This window comes from Podarcis liolepis (assembly GCF_965112155.1).
Source record: "Podarcis liolepis genome assembly, chromosome: 3".
In the NCBI taxonomy this organism is placed as follows: Eukaryota; Metazoa; Chordata; class Lepidosauria; order Squamata; family Lacertidae; genus Podarcis; species Podarcis liolepis.
The window spans coordinates 39,179,399-39,203,394 of NC_139557.1; the positions used below are offsets into that span (position 1 = coordinate 39,179,399).

Sequence of the window (23,996 nt, forward strand, 5' to 3'; positions counted from 1 at the left end):
TTTCTCCATTAAGGCTCTGTTTTCAGTGTCTGCCATAATGGCTACAATGCCAGGATCTGCATGAACTTTGCATACTAACATTTAGGCGATGCACGAGCCTTTATTGGGGCCGCAGAAGATTTTGAATTTCCATTTTCTCATTATTTCTGCGAATTAACGTTTGACTGTAACAACGAGAGGGATGGATTGCTCGGCGTAATAACTTTGCGGGAAAGGGAACCCTGCCAGCGTGGCAAGGGGTTCACAAATGCGAATGATTAATAAAAGATTTTGCTGCTTGTAGAGCTATCATTATCGCTTGGCAGCCCAAGCAAAAGTCAGAATCTTGTCACCTGCTCTTTACGCTGGCTGCCAAAGGGAATTACATTTTTACTCATCCATTCTTAAATTAAAAGCGCAGTGCCGTGGTGCACAAATCACTTCATTACAGCCCAATCCCACACATAGGCAGAGCAGCAAAATGACACACTGATCACCTTGCAGAAGAAGCTACATCTGTATCTTGCGCTTGGCTAGCAAGGCAAGAGCTTTTTGACTCTCAGTTTTCTCCTGTGACAAAAGGCTGTTACCCTGAACCCGTCACTGCAGCTGGCTCCAATGCACCTGAAAGGGTTTCTTCATGCTACTTGAAAGAATTTGTTTCCTATAGTTCCCACGTCCCCCTTGGGCGCTACCCATGTATAAGACAACCCCTATTTTAAACATAATTTTTCAGTAAACAAAACCTGTCCAATACATGGAAAAGTATGGCATGCACACTGTCCTGGACTCCTTGAAGGAAATGCAGGTTAAAATGCAATAAATAAAATAAAAATAAGCTGGGCAGAAAGAGATAGCTGGGCAAGGCCACCTAGAGAGCTTTGTGACTTAACCCAGGCTCCTCAATTTCAACCCAAATCTTCCAGCTGCTATTATACCATATACTGCCTCCAGCTCAGTCCGCCCAATTCTGTGTCATCTCTGTCCTTCATATTGTGATCAGGTGCAACAAATTTTGATGGCCATATGGCTATAGCACAGTAGCATCAACACCTGCTGCCATGCCAGTGTAACCTTCTGCATCAACTCTCTACATCACCCCAAAGCCACATGGCATTTTCTAGGGAAAGCAGTTCAATATTTGTTTGCTCATTAGCTGGCTTTTGTGGTTGGTGGATGACACTAAAAATGTGCAAGGTTGTCTTTTCTCCCATTAACGGTTCTAATCAGGCTGTAGGAAAGAAACATAGTCACTTTATTGTTTATACTCTGATTAGGAAAGCAAGACCTTTTTTGGGGTGTTGATGCTCTGAACCCATCCATCGCAGGCTCAGGTTGTATATATGTGTCTGTGTAACTGAACCATATATCATAAAGACACCACACTCTCCACTGTGTCTCATTCCCAAAGGGAAACATAAACCCTAGGTATGTGCCTGGAACCCCTGGAATCTTGTACTGTACAGAGATTGGGATGGCATGCAACAACACAAAATACCTGCAATTAATCTATCCTATCTATGTAGTTGAAGATGCAGCAGTACAAATATCTTCTTGCCTTCATTCTGCTCTCATTAGGGCAGCAGGACTCTGAGCTCTGTGTAGCAGAGCTAGAGCATGGCGGTGCCAAAGCAAGCTGCTGTCTTTGGGCAGGTTCCAGCCTGTATGTTGGTCGTCTGGCATGAGGCGTCCAGTACTAGGACCCTTATGCCAGATTCAGTGCAGTGGCTTATCTGATTTTGGGCTGTTGTTCAAGATTAAATTAAATGAGGGACAATAGTTTTTTTGCAAATCAATTCATGCAGGATTTTATAAAGCTGTGCCAAGGAATACAGTTTGGAGGAGTCTTATTAGCGACTTCAGAAGAGTGATTTATTTCCTTCTCTTTGTACACAGCCACACCATATGTTTAAAGCCTTCTTATACCAATTTAATCGTCATGGCTTTCCTCAAAGAATACTCGGAATTGTAGTTTGTTATGAATCTCCTAGCAACTCTCAGCATCATTAACTACAGTTCCCATGATTCCTTTTTTTCGGGGGGGATGGGGGATGGGACCCATTACTGTTGAAGTGCTTTAAATGTATGGTGGGGGTATGACTGTCTTTGGGTGTGGGGGGTTTTTTGGGGGGAGGTGTACCTCTCTTCATCCTATTGATGAGTTTGTTTTGTCTGCAAAATTTGTCCTAGTTAGACAATCAAGGATACAGATTAGGAAGGGGGATCCCAGAAGAAGGAGTTATTTTGCCAAAAGTTGTGAATGTGTAAGCATTAGGCCAAGAACAAAAAACTTTCCTGCCCCAAAGAATCCACACATATTGTAATAGAGTACTGCCCCCTTCATTAAAGTGAATAGGGCAGTCTGCACAGGCAGGAGGTTCTTCTCTTCAGCAGAGATTTATTCCTGATTTATTGGGTGTCAAAGGTGGCACTCCTCCAAGAACTTGCTCGGGAGTAAGCCCACTAGAGGGATCAACAAAGCAATCCTAGGTAATTTTTCATGCCAACTGGATTCAAAGCCTTTGGTAACCTGTCCTACCCCATAACACCCCATTTCAGGGCTTTGCAGTTGCTACCACTGGTGGGGAAACTACCACTTTCATCTGGATGAAGCTGGGGTCTCTGTTTGGCAGAGCCACCACCAACTGGTGGTGCCCATCTCTGCTAATGGAGGTCAGCAGAGGCAAATAAGCGTCATCCAAAATGGTCCCCAGCATCAACAGTGTGTGTGTGTGTTAGGATTGCGCTCTTATTGGCCACATGAAAATTAGGTGCAGTAAAAACAAAGAGAGAAAACCAAGCCAATGCCTTGCCTGCTAATTAAAATATAATATGTGCTGGAAGAAATTCCTGTCCTGTATAGTGGTTAACCATCAACAATTCTTTTGTACATTCTTTCCATTAAGAAACAATAGTGGGATTTCTTTTTAAAGTGGATGAAACTTTATTAAAACAACAACAACAACAACAACAACAACAACAACATTGCTTGCTGTGCAAAACAGATCAAACAGATCTTAGCATCCTAGCAGAGGCTCAAGAAAATGCTTTGCTATGGCTCCATCACTCTTGACTAGTCTAACCCCTCTGGAGGCTTTTCATGTGCCAAAATAGTTATTTATCTCACAGACAGGGAAAAGCAGACCGACAGCCTCAACTGGAGATCCTTAACAAATACCAAAGATCCTCTGAATTATCAGCCAAAGTGAAATGGTGGGTGAAATTTATAGCAGTCCCGATATTAAAATGCCCAGACAAGAAAGACAGGGTTTAGCTCAAAGTACCCTCCTCAAAGCATCGTTGAGCTTCTAAATTAGTTTTGCTGCTCGGGATGATGCCAGCATAAGCAAAGCTTGTGTCAGAAATAATATTTTGTGCAGAAGCTCTTAAATATTTTATCACTGACTGCTCAGGAAACTAGTCCGATGGCAAGAGAAGAGGACCTGACACAAGCCAAATTGGGAGTCTTCAAGAATGTTGGAGACATGACACAGGAATCATCTTTGGTTAATAAACAGCATTAAATAAATTTCTGATGGGGATGAAACTATATCAAACCTCAGATGACTCTGCCCTTTGTCTTTTGCTGCCCATTGTGCCTCTCAGGCGGACATGCATGTGTGGTGTCATCTGTCTTCCTTCAGATCTTTCAGTGATGCCTTGGGCTTAACCCCTTAGGCCTCATGCCTTACAGTCACCATGTGTTTCATGTCAGCTAGAAATCTTATTATAAGAAACACAAGATTGGTAAAAAGCAGTTTAAGTGCGAGATATTACTAGCATGCCCAACTTATGTTTCCCACCACAGCTCCAATATTGGAAATAAGCCTAGACTGGTGGATGGGGAGATGTTCTAATCTAGAAGGAGAAGCTGTGGTGAAAAGTAATGAGCTGTCTCCTTTGTCATAGATTCACCCCTTGGAAATGCTTGTTCCTTATATTACTTGTATTACCATTTCCAGTGGCCAGGTAAACATGAGCTTAGGGACAAGCTTCTGCAACAGTAATCTAAGGTGTTGGCTCCAGCCATGGCCTTTGGCTAGAACAATAAACTTATGAACTGAAAACTGACTCCAGTAATGGGTATAAATTGGCAAAGAATGGCTCCAAGTCAGATTATATATTCAGACTCTGGTGGGACACAAACACAAAAAAACCCCATAACAGATTAATTTTTTAAAGGAAAAAAACTAAAGAGCAAACCCCCCAGCCAAACAATAATTTAGACAACTGGCAGGAATCCTAGAATACAGCATTTTTTTGCTGCAACGTTCAGTCTTCTCTCTGTTTCCCTGCCAGAGTTCATTGTTTTTATTTGTGGTATCCCATACCAGGATCAACCAAATGTTTTGCACTGAAGTTCTATCCTAGGCATTGAATTAGCATCTAAAAATAGACTTTAAGAAGGGACTATGTCTTGGTTTGCTTGTCAAAGGACTTTGCTCACTTTGGATGGTGCACATGATCAATAAACAGTATTAATCATTCATGCAAAATGAGGCCTTCCTGATTTAGCCGAGGATGCTGTGATGCATCTGTCTAAGCAGCTGTGTCCATACTTCATTATTAAAGACTTTGAAAGGCATTTAGTCATGAGCATTTGAGTTTCTCCATTTGTCGGGTGAAATAAGAGTGTTTTTTGGGCTGGGTTTGAATTCTGGATGTAGCATATCAGTCTGCTAAGATTTGACTTCTTGATTAGAAACTGGGAGCCCACAACATTTAACTGGGTTAAGGACTCTCTTCTTCCACATCCCCACTTGCCCAAGTGTTGACAAGTTCTAGGGGTGGTGCTATCAGACTAAGTTTCCTCTGGAGCAGAGAGCCCTGGAGATTTACAGTGTCTTTGTAATATTTATTGTAAGACTTACATCCAGAATGTGTGGTGGAGTGGTTGGAGGGTGGAATAGGACCTGGGAGACCAGGGTTCTAATTCCCACGCCACCATGAAACTCACTGGGTGACCAGTCATGGTCATGTGAGCCAATGAACTTCACAGGGTTGCTGAAATGATAAAATGGAGAGGGAGAGAATCATGTGCACCACCTTGACCTCCTTGAAGGAATGGTGAGTTATAAATGTTGTTGTTGTTGTTGTTGTTTACTAGAAATAAGGCTTGGAAGTGGGCAGCCACTTCTACAAGGCAGCCCTCCAAAGAGTTCTAGCTAGCTCCATCAAAAGCATCCTTGACTAGTTCTCTGGGGGCTCCATGCCACTGGTGGGACTGGCCACCCACCCACACATTGAGGAACATAGCCCTCCTCCTCATCTGATCAGTGCGGAGGAGCTGAAGAGCACTGTTATTGCCCCCTCGCCACTCATCCAATGATCAACCTGATTATTAGGGTCTCTTGGGGAGGGGAGGGGAAGAGAAAGTTTCAGTGGAGGTAGGGGAGATATGGTCCCAAACTGGTACAGTACAGTAAGCTTACTTGGTCTTACCAAACTTATCAGGCTTCTTTGAACATTTGAAGTTGCCTTATACTGATCCAGGCAATTATTTCACCTAGTCCAGTACTGTGTACACCAGGGGTCGCCAACATGGTGCTCTCCATATATTTTTGGCTTACAACTCCCATCAGTCCTAGCCAGCATGGCCAATGGTCATAGCTGATGGGGGTTGTAATCCATCTGGGGTTGATTACTCTTGGCCTACACCATGTTGGCCAAGATGTGTTGGGAGGGGGAGGTTATTGGGTTGTTTTGGCTTTTATTTTGATTATGTATTTTGCAGTTTTATATTCCGATTTTATCCTGTTAACCACCTTGAGACCTGTGGGTATAGGGTTTTATATAAATTTAATAATAATAATAATAATAATAATAATAATAATAATAATAATACACTGATTGACAGTAACTCTCTAGGATTTCAGACTGAAGTCTTTCCAGCCCTACTGGAGATGTCAGAGACTGAACCTGGAAACTTCTTTGTGCAAAGCATGCAGGCTACCAGTGACTTAGGACTTAGAATCAAGCTGCTAGAGAACTGACATTATTTTGTAAACCTCCTGGAGTAAACCCCATGAGGTTTCCTTGTCATGCTTCCAACATTGCTCCTATATACAGGCTGTTGTAGTTCCTCAGTTTGGACTGATAACCAGTTAGTGAAGAGCTTTCTGCTTTAGCAAAGGAGGAAAAATGGAGTGCTCCTATCGCCAGAGGTCTTAATTTAATACATCCCTTTCCACAATGTCCTATAATGATTAAATGAGAGGAAAAGGGAAACGATGGATTTGCTAGCAATAGGGAAGAATGGGAATATACCTACAGACATAATATATCTTTTGTTATTTAAAACTATGCTGCTTTAAGCAATGTATCTGAAAATAAATATATCCCAGATCACACTCTGGCTAATAATAATAATAATTATTATTATTATTATTATTATTATTATTATTATTATATAAATCTGGAGCAGATAGACCATCAGGGGAAGAATAGTGATATAGTAGCCTTGAAACCTCTACAAATATTTTTCTTTCACATAAAATGTGTGCATCAATAAATTTGTATAAAGGATTGCCACTCTTTATCTATATAATATTGTGTGTAGGAAAGAAAGTAAGCTCAATTAAAGGCTGGGATGTAATTATATCTAGAGAGATATATTTAAAATGCATAGATGAACAGGTCATACACCATATAGACTGTCAGGATTAGTGAGAAGAAAGCAGTTAAATAAAATGATTGCCCTTTGGTTTATGGTGTAAGTAGACTAATAAGTTTGCACAAAGTGTAAGACTTGTAGCCTTGCTGGCAATTAAATCTTTGAACTGGACGTTTGGCTAAGCCAACTGCAGTATTAATGTACTGAGTCTGGAAATACCCGGGTTTAGAAAACATATAAACATACAGCAAGTTGACTAATATGACCAATGGTTCTGTCATAGGCACATCTATATCACAAATCTGAAACCACGTGATTAGGACTTCTTCATGAGCACCATGTAAAAGTCTAAGTTAAAGAATTTCTCTCTCTCAAGAAATGTGAATAAGAATGACTCAAACAGGGCTGCAACACAAGTGACCATTCCTGCTTCAGACTGGAGGCTATCTATGTGACAGAAGTCCTATGGTGTCTTCAAATAGTAATAAAGTGTATTGCAAGAGAACAGAAGCAACCCCCCCAAAAAAACCCCCAAACCTGGGTTGCATTCAGTTAAGTCCTTTGCAGAGCAATCATATTGAAATTAATAAACCTAAGTTAGTCTATTAACTTCAATGTGTCTACTCTGAGTAGAACTAGCATTGATTCTGGATCCACACATCCTTTCACAGTGGGGACATTGGTTTCCAGGCAGGAGTTGATCACGGTGTGGATTTGCCAAGCGTGCCTTCCTTGAGTTCGAGTGTCTTCAAAGCCAATGGCTCCTTTGGTAAAGGCTGTTCTCCAACTGGAGCACTCACAGGCAAGTGTTTCCCAATTGTTGGTGTTTATACTACATTTTTTAAAAATTTGCCTTGAGACAGTCTTTAAACCTCTTTTGTTGACCACCAGCATTACGCTTTCCATTTTCAAATTCGGACTAGAGTAGTTGTTTTAGAAGACAGTAATCAGGCATCCGCACAACATGACCAGTCCAACAAAGTTGATGTTAAAGAATCATTGCTTCAACACTGGTGATCTTTGCTTCTTCCAGTACACTGGTATTAGTTCGCCTGTCTTCCCAAGTGATGTGTAAAAATTTTCGGAGACACCTATGATGGAATCTTTCGAGGAGTTGGAGATGGCGTTTATAAGTGGTCCATGTTTCAGAAGCATACAGTAAGGTTGGCAGTACAATAGCTTTGTAAACAAGCATTTTGGTTTCCCTGCGAATGTCCCAGTCCTCAAACACTCTGCACTTCAATTGGGAGAAAGCTGCACTCACAGAGCTCAGGTGATGCTGGATTTTGGCATCAGTGTTGGCCCTTGTGGAAAGATAACTGCCCAGGTAAGAGAAGTGATAGACATTTTCCAACGTCACTTAAGGACTCATTGTTAAAAACGTGTTTATGGAAGACAATCTTACTCAGCTACGAGTGATCGCCAAAGAAGAAAGAAGAAAACCACCCTTTGATTGCAATTATACTGGAGCAATCAAACTTTCAAGTTCCCATTCTCTTGAATGGAAGCTCTGCACCAGAGTTAGGATTGTGTAGATTTAGTCCCCACCCCTAAGTGCCATGTTAAAACTCTTTAATCACATGATCGCCTAGGCTGTATTTCTGTAGACCTGGGTGTAAGCCCCATCAAGCACAGTTTGACTGACTTCCAAGAAAACATTCATACGGTTTTACTGCAAGAACATATTTTTAAAACCAGATTTGTATAATCTCTGAATCTGGAGAACAAAGCACATGGTTTTTAAAATTCAGCTACAGTCAAAAGTGTGGTAAATACTTGACAAAATGACGAAGCTGGAGCCTAAAGTCAAGTTGTGGAAAATAGGGCTATTCACTATTTGCCAGTCGGGGAAATGAAAGTCTAATGGGGTGTGCTATTGTCTGTGGGCAATACGAAAACATTAATGAGTACAGGGCTGTTTCATCTGAAATGATCATTTCCTTGCTCTGAAGGTTTTGAGTGGAGACCTGGTCCCATTCCAGCTGATGACAAGCACAACTTCGGATTGGTAAGGGGAGATGGAATTTAGCTCAGCATCAGTGGGTGGCATAAGCAGAGCAAGAAGCACCTCAGTGTGACATCCGCTGCAGACGCAAACAAACCTTTACAATTCTGCTCTGTCTTTGCATTCTCATTATTAGCAAATAAAGCTGAAGGCTTTAAGAAGGCCTTTCACTCACTCATTCAACAGAATAAAAAACAACAGGTGTACGACAAAACAGAGATGTACTGAAGGCTATTTAGCTAAACTGCTTCCCTCAATAATACAGCTGGGATTTCAACTGAACACGAAGACACACACACACATGCAAGGAAGAAAATGATTCACTGTAAATTATCCACAAGAGGCTTTTCTTATTCTTCATGGGGAATTGGGCATGTAACATATATCTCTAGCAGCAGGGGCTTTGCAGTCAGCATTGTCAAACACTTTGTCAGAGTCCTACAAATACAAACTTTAAATAAAGAGCCAGCAAAGGAGCTATTGTTTAGTCATTTATATTTATAGATGTATGAATATATTGGAAGCTTCTGGTCTTCACCTACAAAATCCTACTGGCAAAGGGTTGGCGACTTACAGTATTTGGTGCTGTCCTGAATGGGTGATTAGATAGGGGGAAAGGAGGGACCCACAATCCGTTTTGAAATAGCACCAAAAAGGGAATTTCCAATAATTCTATTTGTTTAAACTTACCACTCCAGTGGGTCCCCTGAAATGATGCCAAAGGGTTATTTGTGTCCCCTTCCAATTTTTCATATAGATATATATATACACACAAACAAATACACTTCACCAGGAGATGGACTACGGACTGAACGTCTTTGCTGGTGAATGAGGTCAGATGCCATTCTTTATATATAGAAACTGATGATGAGCTATGTTTTCTGCCCTATTTAATATTTATTTGCCTATGAACTTGCTGTCGAGCATCTCAACAAGATCAGCATATTTCCCACCATGCTGGATTTGGTTTTTACTTGCATATTTTACACACAATGATTCCAGGCTCATATATTTTTTAACGCCCATTCATATGTGCCTGGCTTAAGGGGAAGCAAGGAATGATATCAATGAGATATTTCCATATTGTTTGGCAACTAACTTGGCGAAACTTTTCCTCTCCCAGTCCCACCATCAATTTCAGAGAGGTTTACCCTCAATTTGTTTTCTTCTGCTCTGAGGGGGGTAGGACTTCAACCAATGGCTTCAAGTTACAAGAAAGGAGATTCCAACTAAACATCAGGAAGAACTGTCTGACAGTAAGATCTGTTCAGCAGTGGAACAGACTCCTTCAGGAGGTAGTGGACTCTCCTTCCTTGGAGCTTTTTAAGTAGAGGTTGGATGGCAATCTACCATGGATGCTTTAGCTGAGATTCCTCATTGCAGGTGGTTGGACTAGATGACCCTTGGGGTCCTTTCCAACTCTACGATTTTATGATTTATATGGGCCTGCTATTGTGCTTCTATCATAATAATAATTTATTATTTATACCCCGCCCATCTGGCTGGGTTTCCCCAGCCACTCTGGGCAGCTTCCAACAGAATATTAAAATACAATAGTCTATTAAACATTAAAAGCTTCAGATGTCTTCTAAAAGTCTGGTAGTTGTTTTCCTCTTTGACATCTGGTAGGAGGGCGTTCCACAGGGTGGGTGCCACTACCGAGAAGGCCCTCTGCCTGGTTTCCTGTAACTTGGCTTCTCGCAGGGAGGGAACAGCCAGAAGGCCCTCAGCACTGGACCTCAGTGTCCGGGCAGAACAATGGGGGTGGAGACTCTCCTTCAGGTATACTGGACCGAGGCCGTTTAGGGCTTTAAAGGTCAGCACTAATATTCTGAATTGTGCTCGGAAATGTATTGGGAGCCAGTGTAGGTCTTTCAAGACCGGTGTTATGTGGTTATGTGGTAGTTACTGTTTGTGTTTGTTCTCTTCAGCAAAATTCTTAGGGCCCCTCATCAACCATCAAGGGACCTCTGCAGATAATGCATTATCAGATTGACTATTAAAGATGGAGGCAGAGGATAGCTTTCAGAGAGTTTAAAATGGTTTGAGGGTGGCTTCAATTCTTGTGGAATACACACTTGAGAGTGATTCAGTCAGGGTTCAAATGGACATGGTCCCACTGAAGCTAATAAGGCTTTAGCCAAAAGAGTTTGGGCCACCAGATATACAGTGGTACCTCGGGTTAAGAACTTAATTCATTCTGAAGGTCCGTTCTTAACTTGAAGACCACTTTAGCTAATGGGGCCTCCCACTGCTGCTGCACCGCCGCTGCGGAATTTCTGTTCTCATCCTCAAGCAAAGTTCTTAACCCGAGGTACTATTTCTGGGTTAGCGGAGTCTGTAACCTGAAGTGTATGTAACCCGAGGTACCACTGTATTGTTTGTGCACCTCTCTTTCCCAAGCAGTGAGAAGTCCCCAGATTTAGTACTCCAAGGTTTAGTTTCCTTTGTGTGTATGTGTTTGCACGTTAGTAACACAAGCAGAGCATACTGGAAGCAAAGAGGCACTCATATTGCAGGCAGCAAAAACTGCTATGCCAGCATCAAAGCAAGCCACAAGGTACAGTACTTCTCCTTTAACTACCTCCTAACTCTCTGTCATGCTCAAACTATATATTCCACAGAGTTATGCACTTCTTTTCTCTGTGTTTTTCTTCTTCTTCTAAATCAAAAACCAGCCCAGGTAGGTTGCATTCAGGATTGGAGGAAGGGTAGGTAAAGAGAGGCATTAATGCTTCCTCTCGAGCTCCTCACCACTCATTTCCCCATATCTTTCTTTATACAAGTGAAGAAGCAGCTTGGGAAGGGTGTTTCTGAGCTGAAAAGCAACTGGAGGAATATGATCAAGCAACTTGTTTCCGCACTCAACTTACAGCCTATTCAAGCTGATTTTGGTTGTTCTACAGAAGGGAAGAAAATAACAGCACACATGAAGTTTGAACCTTTCAGCACAATCTTATGCATGTTTACTCAGATGTGCCTATTTACTCCCAGGCAAGTATGCTTTGTAGCATTTACATCATTCTCTGTAGTGTTTCATAAAATCCCACGGATTCAGTGAGACCTATTTCTATGTGTGTTTAGATTTACAGCCTTAGTCTCTAGTTTCTCTTTGGTCAAAACGGCAGAATTGTTTCCCCGGCCCTTACTCTTCCACATTATGCTGGGTATTATATTCCAAAAGCTGAAGAGAGATTTGAAACCGTTCAGAAACCATCTCCTATCATTAATGTTCATCGATGAATGTGGGAGAAACTCCCTTTGGGGGTTCAACAGGGAGGCTCACACCAGATTCCTAATTAGTCAGACTTTATTCAGTAATGCATTACCGGACAGAGTCCAAAAGAGTCTGTGAGAGCACATCCATTAGCACACACCCAATATAGGACAAATACATCATCCTGGCTGTTTCATAGTCTCCCCAACCGTCTTCTGCCACTTCATCACCCCACCATCTCTCATCCAACCACAGTCTTTGGAAGCACCAAGGCTTTTATGTTTCTTTTTTGCTGCACATGCCAAGTATTCCTTGCATCTTCTCTGTTGTTTTTCACTCTAACATTCAGGTTAGATTACTCCTAAGCTGGTTCCTACCATTTTCAGTTCTTAAAATGGTTCTTAATAGTTCTGTGGTCAGGCCACACCCTCACATAAGTGCGCTGGTCTCACTGATACTTTGCACAATTCTTACATCTTGTAACATCCGACTGATCATCCCGGGTTATTAAATCACCTGGGCTCTGGTTACTTATGAGATACTCTTCTCTGACATAGACCTCCTTGTACAATAAGATCATCCGAGGAAGCCGTATGCTCAATCCCATCTTTACTGATGGGGACAAGGAACAGGGCATTCTCAGCCATTGCCCCTACACTTTGGCTATACTGTCCTGCAGAAATTTGCAGTGCCAGCTGTTGAGGTTGGAACTTAACAGGTTAAGTTCTTCCCATGATGCCACACCATTCTGACGTCATTTTTGGAAGCTTGGGAGGAGCTTGGGCAAAGTTTGATAGTCTCACTCTGTACTGTGAGGGGAAAGGAGTAGTCCTACAAATGGCTGCAAGCAGTCCAGGATAATCCTGAGATATGTCGGAATAAAGAGCTGTAAATAGACAAACCTGTCCTGTGTGTGTTTGTCTGGAAGCTGAGACGAGCTGAGACGAGCTGTGTGACAGTTTTACACCGCTGTGTTTTACTCTGCTGGGCGTGACGGAGAAGAAGGAGCAGATCGCGCAGAGGAAGTGTGCCGGACCTGCCGAAGCTGCCATAAAGAGCTAATTGAGGATCGCAAATCAATTAGCGGGAGTCACGTAAGATCAATCACATTCCAAGAGGTTATGGATGTCCTAAATCATCGCTTGTAAAACTGTCACGGGAGATACTGCCGGAGCTTTGATCTGCGGTTTCGAGCAGGAGGCACGGTAGGAGGCGGAAGCAAGCAAGCAAGCAAGCTGAAAAACGCAGAGATTTGCCTGTGTTGCTGTGGAGCCAGGAGCTGAGGGCAGCAAGGTACCGTTTCTCCACGGAGCTGAGGAGCCGGAGGAGCTGGTGCGTCTGTAAGTACAGCTTGGGGCCCCTTGGGAGAACGGAAGGAGATGGCGGACGGCCATGATTCATTCTCCGTGCCTTTCGAAAAGTTAAACGGCCAAAATTGGGCGGAATGGAGCAGAAAGCTGAAGGCCTGGCTGGTAGCTAAGGGTCTGTGGGACGCGGTCTTAAGGCCTCCACTGCCTCAACCAGCCGCCGGAGCTGCAGCTGCAGTAATTGCAGATGCACATGCTTCGCAAAGGAAAAATCAGAAAGCCCTGGGAGCTATAGTGCTCAGTTTGGAGGGTTCAGAGTTGCCCCATGTGGAGGGGTTGGAAACTGCGCATGAAGCTTATGCTGCTCTTGAAAGAGTGCATCACAGGACCACAGCTGGTGCTAAAATCCACACCACCAGGCGTTTGTTTGAGATGAAGCTGCGTCCAGGTGGGGACATAAGACAGCATGTTACAGAGATGCTCTCTGTGTTTAATGAACTGCGGCTGTTGCAGGTGAACTTTACAGATGAATTGAAGGTTTATATTTTGCTGAGCTCTCTGGACAAAAGTTATGACAATTTATGTCTAACTTTGGAGTCTATGAGTCCGCAGGATCTGACTCTGGCGTACGTCACAGGACGCTTGGCTGACGAACAGGAGAGGCGCCTCAGGGAGAGCAAGTCTGGCGCAGGGAGCTTCACCGGGAAAAAGGGGGGGGCAAGCCAGATGAGAGCTTTGTTCAGGCTTTTTCCACTCGTCGGTGCTACGTGTGTGGATCCCACAGTCATCTCAAAAGAGACTGCCCACAGAAAGCGAGGGCAGCTGCACAGGAAGGCTTCAAGGACACCTATCATGGAAATCAGTCGGGTTTCCATGGGAACCGGTCTGGGAGAGGAGGCCAGCGTGAGAACGCAAGAGAAGGACGTGGAAAACAACGTGAGGAGTCGTATCAGATAACAGCTAGTCTAGCTGTGTCTAAAGACAGCTGTGGGACAGAGGAGCTAAGTTTTGTTATTGACTCTGCAGCTAATTGCAATTTGATTCCAGAGACACCTGCTGTCGAGAGGTGGAACTGCACAGCAATTTCGGCTGGAAAGACTGTTTTCTTTGCAAATGGACTGAAAAGAAATATGACTAATTCTGTAAATTTGCATTTTTCTATTTTACAGGAAACGTTGAAGTGTTGTACTGTTCCTGGGATGCACCACTGTCTTTTATCTGTGCCTTATTTACTGAAAATGGGATTTACGGTTTGTTTTCAGGATGATGTGTGCACGATCTCCAAAGGAGGGAGGATGCTTGCCAAGGTTAAAAAGGGGCAGAATGATCTCTTCATTCTTAAAACGTCTCTGGAGGGTGATGGGAAGGTTGAGGAAGCACAAGCACTGCGTGCTACAATTCCCAATCATGATGAATGTGTTCATGCTTGGCATACACGAACAGCTCATAGTTCTCTAGAAGAACTACAGGTGCTGCCGGAAGTTTCTAAAGGGTGTAGGATTTCAGAATGTGGACATGCTGTAAGTTGTGAAACTTGCAAACTGGCAAAGGTAAAAGGATGCAGTTATCCAAAAGTAGAGAGGATAACAACAAAACCTTTTGAACAAATTCACATAGATTTGTGGGGTCCTGTAAAGGAACCAAGTCTGGGAGGGTCAAGGTTTCTGCTTACGATGCAGGAAGATTTTACGCAGAATACCTGGACTCACGGTCTCAAATCCAAGGATGATGCAGCACAGCTGATCAAACGTTGGATTGAGGAGGTGGAACAAAGGTTTGCCACCAAAGTGCAAGCTGTCACAAGTGACAGAGGTGCTCAATTTACAGGTTCTGCTTTGCAGAAGTTCTTTCGCAAGAAAGGAATACGTCACACAGTGACTTCACCCAATCAGTGGGGGGTGGCAGGGCTGAAGTGTCAGGCTCTAGTTAAAACTGCACAGGTGTTGCTGAAAGATTCTGGGTTACCTCCAAGGTTTTGGCTGGAGGCAATCAAGTATGTGAGCTTCACCTGGAATCGGACCTACAATTCCATGGTAGGGGACACACCATTTAGGCTGTTGCATGGCAGGAAACCCCAGATTCATTTTTTGCGTATGTTTGGGTCACGTGCATCTGTGTCAGTACCTGCTGCTTTGCAGGGGCCAGATGGATCCAAGTTCCGGAAAATGATCTTCTGTGGGTATGAGCCAACAGCGAGTGCATGGAGGTTTGCATTTCCATCAGGTGATCAGAGTAAGTTGCTGATCAGCAAGCACGCTGAGTTCTATGAGCAGGATGAAAAGTCAAAACCTGCTGTCAAGCGTGATGTTCTCTCAGAGTGTCTCTCTGACTCAGAACAGGAAGATTCAGAGGGGGAGGAAGGAGAGGCTGAGTCTGCTGATGACGATCAGGTAACTGACCAAAGTCAGGAACAGGAGGAGGTATCTGTAGTTTCTCCACAGGTTGTGAAAAGAGAGGCCAAGAGTGAGCCTAGTTCTCCTGTGAGTGTAATGGAGAGGATTCGAAAACGCTTTAAGTCAGAGGGGGAATCCCGTGATGCTGAGGACACATCTTCTGTTGGCAGTGAGTCAGAGATAACATCTGAGTTTGTGCCCAGAAGGTCTAGTCGCTCAACAAAGGGCATTCCACCTGAAAGATACCAAGCGACAAGTGCGTGGGCCAGATTCGCACAGTGTGATTCTGGGAGTGTTGAAGAGGTTCAACAGGTGCCTGGGAAAGATGCTGGGAAGGGGCTCAAGGCAAAGGGAAAGGTGTTGAACTCAAAAGGGTCTTGTCAGAAGGTGCGGCAAGAGGGGGTGTTGAGGTTGGAACTTAACAGGTTAAGTTCTTCCCATGATGCCACACCATTCTGACGTCATTTTTGGAAGCTTGGGAGGAGCTTGGGCAAAGTTTGATAGTCTCACTCTGTACTGTGAGGGAAAAGGAGTAGTCCTACAAATGGCTGCAAGCAGTCCAGGATAATCCTGAGATATGTCGGAATAAAGAGCTGTAAATAGACAAACCTGTCCTGTGTGTGTTTGTCTGGAAGCTGAGACGAGCTGAGACGAGCTGTGTGACAGTTTTACACCGCTGTGTTTTACTCTGCTGGGCGTGACGGAGAAGAAGGAGCAGATCGCGCAGAGGAAGTGTGCCGGACCTGCCGAAGCTGCCATAAAGAGCTAATTGAGGATCGCAAATCAATTAGCGGGAGTCACGTAAGATCAATCACATTCCAAGTTTTGCTAGTTTTGGGGAAAGTGTAAATTCAACTTATTTCAGCAATCGTGTAGGTTTTAGATGCGGGTTTTATGGCTATAATTGTGGCTGCTTTCAGGTGAGGTGTACCCTTTTTTGTCATTTTAAAGGGTGGGTTTTCTGTTTTAATTGAATTTGGTGAGGAATCTCATTTAGCATAGTGTAAGCATCCAGTGTGAGGTATAAATGATCTAAGAAACAGTTAATTTCATTGTACACAGGTTGTACATTAACAATAAAGGTATTATTATTATTATTATTATTATTATTATTATTATTATACTAACAAGTCATTGGGGTAACCAAAGCATCTATTATACCAATGTGATAATCACATTCACTAAAAATGATGAATTCTGAGGCAAATTTTCAGTTTAATCTTTGGTTGGTTGGGATTGGTTCTGGGTGACTTGGTTCAAATACTTGTTCAGCCATGTGCTCATTAAGTGGAAGTGAGCAAATTGCCCTTAGCCTCACTATCTGTTTCCTTAAAAAAAATCAATATGAATAACCTTATCTGTCAGAATTGTTATGCCTATGCATGGCATGGAGCGGGTAGAGAATTTTGCTATACCAACAGGGTTGCCATACATCCGAGTTTTCCTGGATACGTCCTGGAATTGGACTGTCAAAATGGTGTCTGGGCGGTTTTTTGCCGAATCGGCAAAATGTCCAATAACTAGGGCAATTCTTTAAGAAAATAACTTTGTCCGGATTTTCACTTTTGGGAATATGGCAACCCTATAAACCAAGGACTGGGTTACTTTAAAAAATACATTCATTTCACTAAAGCTTCTGAAAAGCACTTTTCTGTGTTACTGCTCCTTGTAGTGGTCATAAATAATAATAGTAATAACATTAACAATAAACATGCGGGTGTACCACCTACCATGCTGCCTAGATGTAACACATGGGGTCTTAAGTGTGGTACTGAAAACCTCTGAGCTGCTAGTACTGGGGGATTTCAATATCCATGTTGAGACTACCAGGTCCAGAGCAGCTCTGGACTTCATTGCCACCATGACAAGCCTAGTGTGCGCTCATGATCAAGCCTTTCCAGTGGCAGTGAAGGCTGAGGATATTTTCTCTCTCTTTTTGCTGCATCCATTGCATTACCTATATGCTGTCCTACAGAGATTTCTGTATGGTTTGTGGCCTTTTGCATGCTGTCTCAAATGAGCCTGTGGAACCCTCAGGATCAGCTTCAGTTGGTATGGCTCAAGGACATGGATCGGGTATTTGTACTAGTGCAGGTGTCTTGCTCTTTGTGGTTGGTAAAATCTAGCAAGGAGGGGATAACCAATTTTGCCAGGGAGGTGAACAATGTCTCCTTGTGAGAGAGGGTAGTTCCAGGTCACCTGAAAGAGGTGGTAGGAAGACCACTCCTTAAGAAACCTTCCATGGACCTGGAAGATTTGAATAATTATAGACCTAGACCTTCCCGGTCAAAGTTATTGAAAGTGTGGTTGCTGACCAAATCCAGGCACTATTGGATGAGACTGATTTTCTGAATCAGTTTCAGATTTGGTTTTGGCACACAAACCACATTGGTCACCTTTGTCAGGAGAGATACGCTCTTTAATCTCAGGGTTGTGGGTTTGAGCTCCATGCTGGGCAACAGATTCCTACATTACAGGGGGCTGGATTAGATGATCCTCATGGTCCCATTCCAGTTCTACAATTCCCTGATTCTCTCTCTGCCATGGTGATTCCCTTTGATCTTCTGGTGACCTTAAATACCATCATTTGTGGTAGTCTTCTGGAGTGGCTGTCAGAGGTGGGATGGGCACTCCAAGAGTCCTGTTTGGATAGCTGGCTCCAGAAGGAGATATTGTTTACCCACATTAACCAACTCTGCCTCTTTTGTGCCCTCCACAATGCAACATCAATGTTTCCAGCAATGGCACAGTAAGGATGGAGGAAATCAGTGCTACAACAGCACCTATAGCTACTGCTAAACTGACGATGGCATTCATATCAGATCTTATTCCAAGCCTGCCACTGAAATGCCATAGTGATGTTTAATTGCAAGCACGTCTTTCTAATCAACAATATCTATGCTCATTTTGAAAAAGCTATCTTTTGTCTTGCTTTGTGTGCCTCATCTTTGGATGACAGGCTCTTCGGGAAAAGGAATGTGCCTTATCTGTGCTGGGTGGGGAGGACTTTAGTTTTGCTAAAACTGATAATACTAAATGCAAAAATAGCATGGACTTCACAAACTGTGCAGGTCTTATCTAGCCTCAGCCATTTCCAACACAATAATGATAACAAGAAATATGTCATATCCCCATCAACAATGCCTTTGCAGGTTGTTGGTAACATGGTATCTCACTATCTGTTTTTAACAGACTTGTGCGCACATCACACACTTTAAATTATTTTCCAGAGTTCTGAATAAGCAATTAAAAGAGAAACAGAGATGCTGCTACATGATGTCACTTGACTGTTTCTTGGAATGTCTGATGCTAACTTGATATAATTGCACTTTGCATCTCCCTACTCCTCCTTACATCATTGGATAGCAGTGGAGGGAGAAGCACAGTGCAATAATGTTACGCATTGTTTATATTAGATGCTATAAGAAAGAGAACGAAGACATACAGAGCAGTGGCAATTCTGTGTCTCTTGTAACATCTGTTTGGGCCCTGAGGAGTTAAATAAAACAGAGCTGAAATCTTTGGCAGTACCCTAGCAAGAAATTAGTGAGAAGGTAGAGATGAATACAAGAGCAGAATACAAAGCCTTATCAATTTACAACAATGTCGTTTACATAAGTCAGCAGTATACAATACAGTACATCAGGGGGTAGAAATGGTATCTAATCTAGAATCCACAGGAAACTGTATGCTGGAGAAATGTACCTCCTGGCAAATATTGTTGGGGATAGTGATTAGGAAAGGACAAAGAGATAGGAGAGAGAGAAAGGAAAGTGAAATATGAAATATCTATTACAGACCATATGACTAGAAGCAGACACAATAAGAGTGATGAATTTGCTAAGACATCTAGTGCATTAGCCCTGTTTCTGAGTAATGGCTAAACCCAGGAAATGATGGGAGAACTGAAAATATCAAGCAGCCACGTTTACAGCTACAATAGTTGAGTTAAAGTAGAAGCCGGGTGTTGGGAGGTGGCATTTAGCTTCATGAAACTCTTTCTTCCAGAGGTGGAAATAAGAGCTTTTGATTGATGCGGCAGATTCTCTCTGCTTGAAATTGCAGTGATAACAAGGACAAGTGGTAAGCAGACTTTTGTTTCATTGCTTATATGGGTCTGTCTGTAAATGTAAAGGTAAATGTAAAGGACCCCTGGATGGTTAAGTCCAGTCAAAGACGACTATGGGGTTGTGGCGCTCATCTCGTTTTCAGGCCAAGGGAGCTGGTGTTTGTCCACAGACAGCTTCCCGGTCATGTGGCCAGCATGACTAAACTGCTTCTGGTGCATGGAGGACCGTGACAAATGCCAGAGCACATGGAAACACCATTTACCTTCCCGCCGCAGCACTGGCATGCTTTTGAACTGCTAGGTTGGCAGGAGCTGGTACAGAGCAACGGGAGCTCACCCCATCGTGTGGATTTGAACCGCCAACCTTCTGATCGGCAAGCCCAAGAGGCTCAGTGGTTTATACCACAGTGCCACCCGCGTCCCTGAGGTCTGTCTGTATGTTATATTTTGCCCTCAGCCATCCTCTTTTTCAGATCAAAGTATCACAACATACCAGAACTCTTTGGGGAGAAGAGGTCAAATAGATATTAGTATGCCTTCCACATTTTGAACCGCAGCAATATATGGAGGCCCTTGTTTTGCTTTCCAAGTGGCACCTGTGATCTTCATGTGGGTGCAAGAATGGGTGACCTTGGAACTGGATAATCCAGAAGAATCCATAAACCAATGGCTTATGCCAAAAGTGGTTAGGCAGTTTCCAAAAGGAGGTAACCTGTGCACAAGCTGGAACTACTAGTTCTCAATAGTCTAGCCTCCTGCTCTCACAGTGACCAACCAGATGCCTAGTATAGGGAGCATGCAAGAAGGACACAAGCCCAAGAGTAGTCTCTCTTCCTATAGTTTCCAGCAACTGGTATTCATAAGCATTGTTGTCTCCAACTGTGGAGGCAGCCATCCAGGCTAGTAGGCATTGATAGTCTTATCCTCTATGAAATTGTTCAATCATCATCTAAAGGCACCTAGGTTGGTGGCTATGAGGGCACATTAACTATGCACTTCATGGGGATTAAAACTCTTTCTTTCTTTGTCCTGAATCTTCCAACACTCAGCTTGGATGTCCGTGAGTTCTAGTATTATGAGAGAAGGAGAAAAACTTTTCTCCATTCACTTTAAAGCAGGCACTGTGGCTGCTTTAAAGACAGAGACAAAGCATGTTGTTGTGTCACCTGTTTTGGGCCAGCCCAAGGGATTTTGCTGAACAGAATCATAACACTGTGGAGTTGGAAGAGACCTTAAGGATCCTCTAGTCCAAACAGTAAATGCCTCCCCCTCCCAAAACAATGTGTGCAGTACCTGTGATAGGATGGGCAACCATCAGTTATAACCTGCAATGTAGGAGGGAAGGGGCAGTCCTTCAGCCTTTGGAACGTTTAAATAATTGACACAGCCAAGTTTCTATACTCAGCCAAGAGTTAAAAGGGCCTGGATTCCACTACATGCTTTTAGCACAACAGCAAGCTGGTTTGCACATAATGGTAAGCCAAATCATGCCTTACCACGAACAGACAAATCTGATAGTTTCAGGAGATTGCAGCTGCTGTGCTCCTCTCCTGGTCCTTCTGCTGTGAGCTAAGCCATAGATTTATTTGGCTTAGTGTGGCATCCCAAATCCTACTTTGTCATGCTCCCGACAAACCATGAACGGCAAACCTTGGTTACAGATGGAATATAAATATCAATTTATTTATTTATCTAATGGCACAAACTGTTCCAATAGTTATATATAATAGTATATTCCCAGAGATGAAACACTGTAAGCAACTGTGTGTCTACAATGCATTTATTGCAAGCAAGTTAATTGAATGCTGAAACAGTCTAATTTTTTGGCAAACTAACGTTTGAGGAAAAGACATTTCTCTAAAATGGATACCAAGTCATTTCACCAATATAAAAAATTAACCAGAATTAGAATAAGGAAAGGGGAAATATTGACAGCATGTGGAAATCTAAGTAATCAATGTCTTAAAACACACACACAAAAACACACTATTGACAAGTCACTTCTGTGCATTTCAATCCTGTTTTTTTTTTAATCAGGTGCTGAGGAATCTGAAGAGACCAGATATCTGTAAACTCAGGATTAAGTTTAAGCCTGCTATATGACAGATTCTCTTTCCATGCATGATTTTTTAGCTTAATATAATCCTGGCTGTTTACCAAGTTGAATAAAAAAGGCCTGTCTCCTTTACTTCACTTATTATTATTCTACCAGTGGGACATATGGCTCTTGCAGCCTTATTACAGGAAACAAAATTGTTTCATCTTCAGGAATCCAAGCATTTCAATGCAAGCAACAGGGAGCCTGTATGAAGCTGTAATTTGCAATCTGAATCTAATTTCAAACTTCATCTCACCATAAATGAAAATTAATGTAAGAGGGGACTCCCTGTATCACAAGTACTTTCCTCCCGAAATGTATTTTCCTCTGAGTTCACCCCTGTAATTTAATTTTTTGAACAAATAAAAATTTGAAATTGATGGATGTTTTAACGTCTATTGCATAATTTCATTGTGTACCACACTTTAGCAAATTGCATTTCCTTTAAGATGAAAGTAATTTCGTGTATTATGTGAAGCAAGATTGCCAGATCAGTGATAGAACTAGATGTTTCTAACATCACTTTCATTCAGAATAAAAATTTTAATAGAACATGCGTGTCAGAATGTATAGAAGCACTGGAATTAGAAACATAAATTAAAAGTCTGCACAGAATCCTATGTATGGTTAAAGTTAGGTACCTATTGGCATTGTGGGTTAAACCACAGAGCCGATCAGAAGGTCGGCGGTTCGAATCCCCGCGACGGGCTGAGCTCCCGTTGTTCGGTCCCTGCTCCTGCCCTGTCGCGGGGATTCAAACTGCTGACCTTCCGATTGGCAAGCCCTAGGCTCTGTGGTTTAGACCACAGCGCCAACCGCGTCCCTAAGCTGGTGCATAGATGCCACTAAATAGGCACATTTACAAATACACAGCACCACAGACCCAGATCCTGACCCCCAAGTACATGGTCTTATAATTCTGCAACTTTCTGGATGTCCAAACACTTTAAGATGGCAACTGTCCAAATTATTTGGTTTGAATTGGTTGCAGTTGCATAAATCTGAACCTGCAGCAAGCTAGCACATGACATTATTGTCATGGAAAGGAAGGGAGTCAGAGAGAAAGGAAAGAGCAACTGCCTTGGATTCAGATCCCTGAGACAACATGGGCAAGTTAACATCTCACAGGGTTGTTATGGAATAAAATGGGATAACCCCTTGCATGCTCCCTTGTGTTCCTTTGTGGAAGGTTAGGATGCAAATATGGCAAATACAAACATGCAGCTGTGAAATGGTAACTGCTGAAACAAAAGGCATTTGGCATCCCAGGCTTCCAGAGCGTTGTTTCTAACTTTCAGTTGTCCTTTGGAGAAAGAGTGTTAGCAAAGCAGATCTGATGTGCAGCTGAACTTTTGAATAGTCACAAGTATCACAACTGTGTTGTAGATTAGCCTCATGTATTTTAATGAACAACCTTTCTTTCCCCTAAGCTGGGCAGTATTTGTTCACCAGCAAAGGGAAAAGGGCAACGATGACAACCATTGCATCCCTTTTTGTTTAGGCATATATATTACTGCTCAAATGAATGCTCATTAGCAGCAAAGAACCCTTTTGATGATTCTTGACATCAGCATAGCTGTTTCTGTAAACATGTAAATTTCCCTATACATATGTATTATGCTATTCCAAGGTTTGCTTTGTCAAGGCAGACAGATTAGTTAATAAACGTGCATATCACCAAATGAAGTCAGAATAACAAAAACTTTCCATGCTAACTTTCAAGCTTTCTTTCAATGCAACTTAATAGCAACATATTAAAAACACACACACACCTCAGGCAATATCCCTGAACAACTGAGTTTGCTTAACGATGAAGCTCAGTACATACGGCTGAATCAGAGACTTCTGCTTGATACTGATATAGGTCACACAGAGACCATGGCTACATGTTATTTCTTGCCCCTGGGGGGCAGCAGACTATTACTGTTAAGGGGAGCTTCATGCTGATAAAGGAGGGGGTGGAACCAAAGAGCTTTTTAGAATTTCTGTTCTATGCGTAAACATAATTTGCCTGCTATGTGTTCAGTACTGCTATAAATAATCAGGAAAGTCACCAGGGGCTAGCAAAAATTCCTCTCCAAAATGTATGTCAATGCTAGTAGGATCAACCTTCTTAACAGGATTTGTTTTTGTGATGGCCTATGTGTAAATGTCCAGATTACTGTAAAACAAATGTCCAAACCCTGGTTATTCCTCATATGGTAGTAAGGAGGGAAGTGTGCCCTTAAATAGAGATCCAGTCTACAGCTTATGAGCTCACAATACCCCTTTCATTCTGCAATTACAGCCAGTGTGATGTAGTGGATGACAAACAA

At 42.6% G+C, this 23,996-nt stretch overlaps 1 protein-coding gene and 1 long non-coding RNA gene across 3 annotated transcripts in view; one reads left to right on the forward strand and one right to left on the reverse strand.

Moving 5' to 3' along the window:
- B3GAT2 (beta-1,3-glucuronyltransferase 2) overlaps positions 1–23,996 on the reverse strand; it is a 148,125-nt gene that overhangs the window by 59,783 nt on the left and 64,346 nt on the right. The gene's annotated exons all lie outside the window — the stretch shown is intronic.
- On the forward strand, positions 18,854–22,061 carry LOC310702464. The gene is made up of 2 exons (XR_014523509.1): positions 18,854–19,597; positions 21,621–22,061. It is a non-coding gene; the product is annotated as an uncharacterized lncRNA (long non-coding RNA).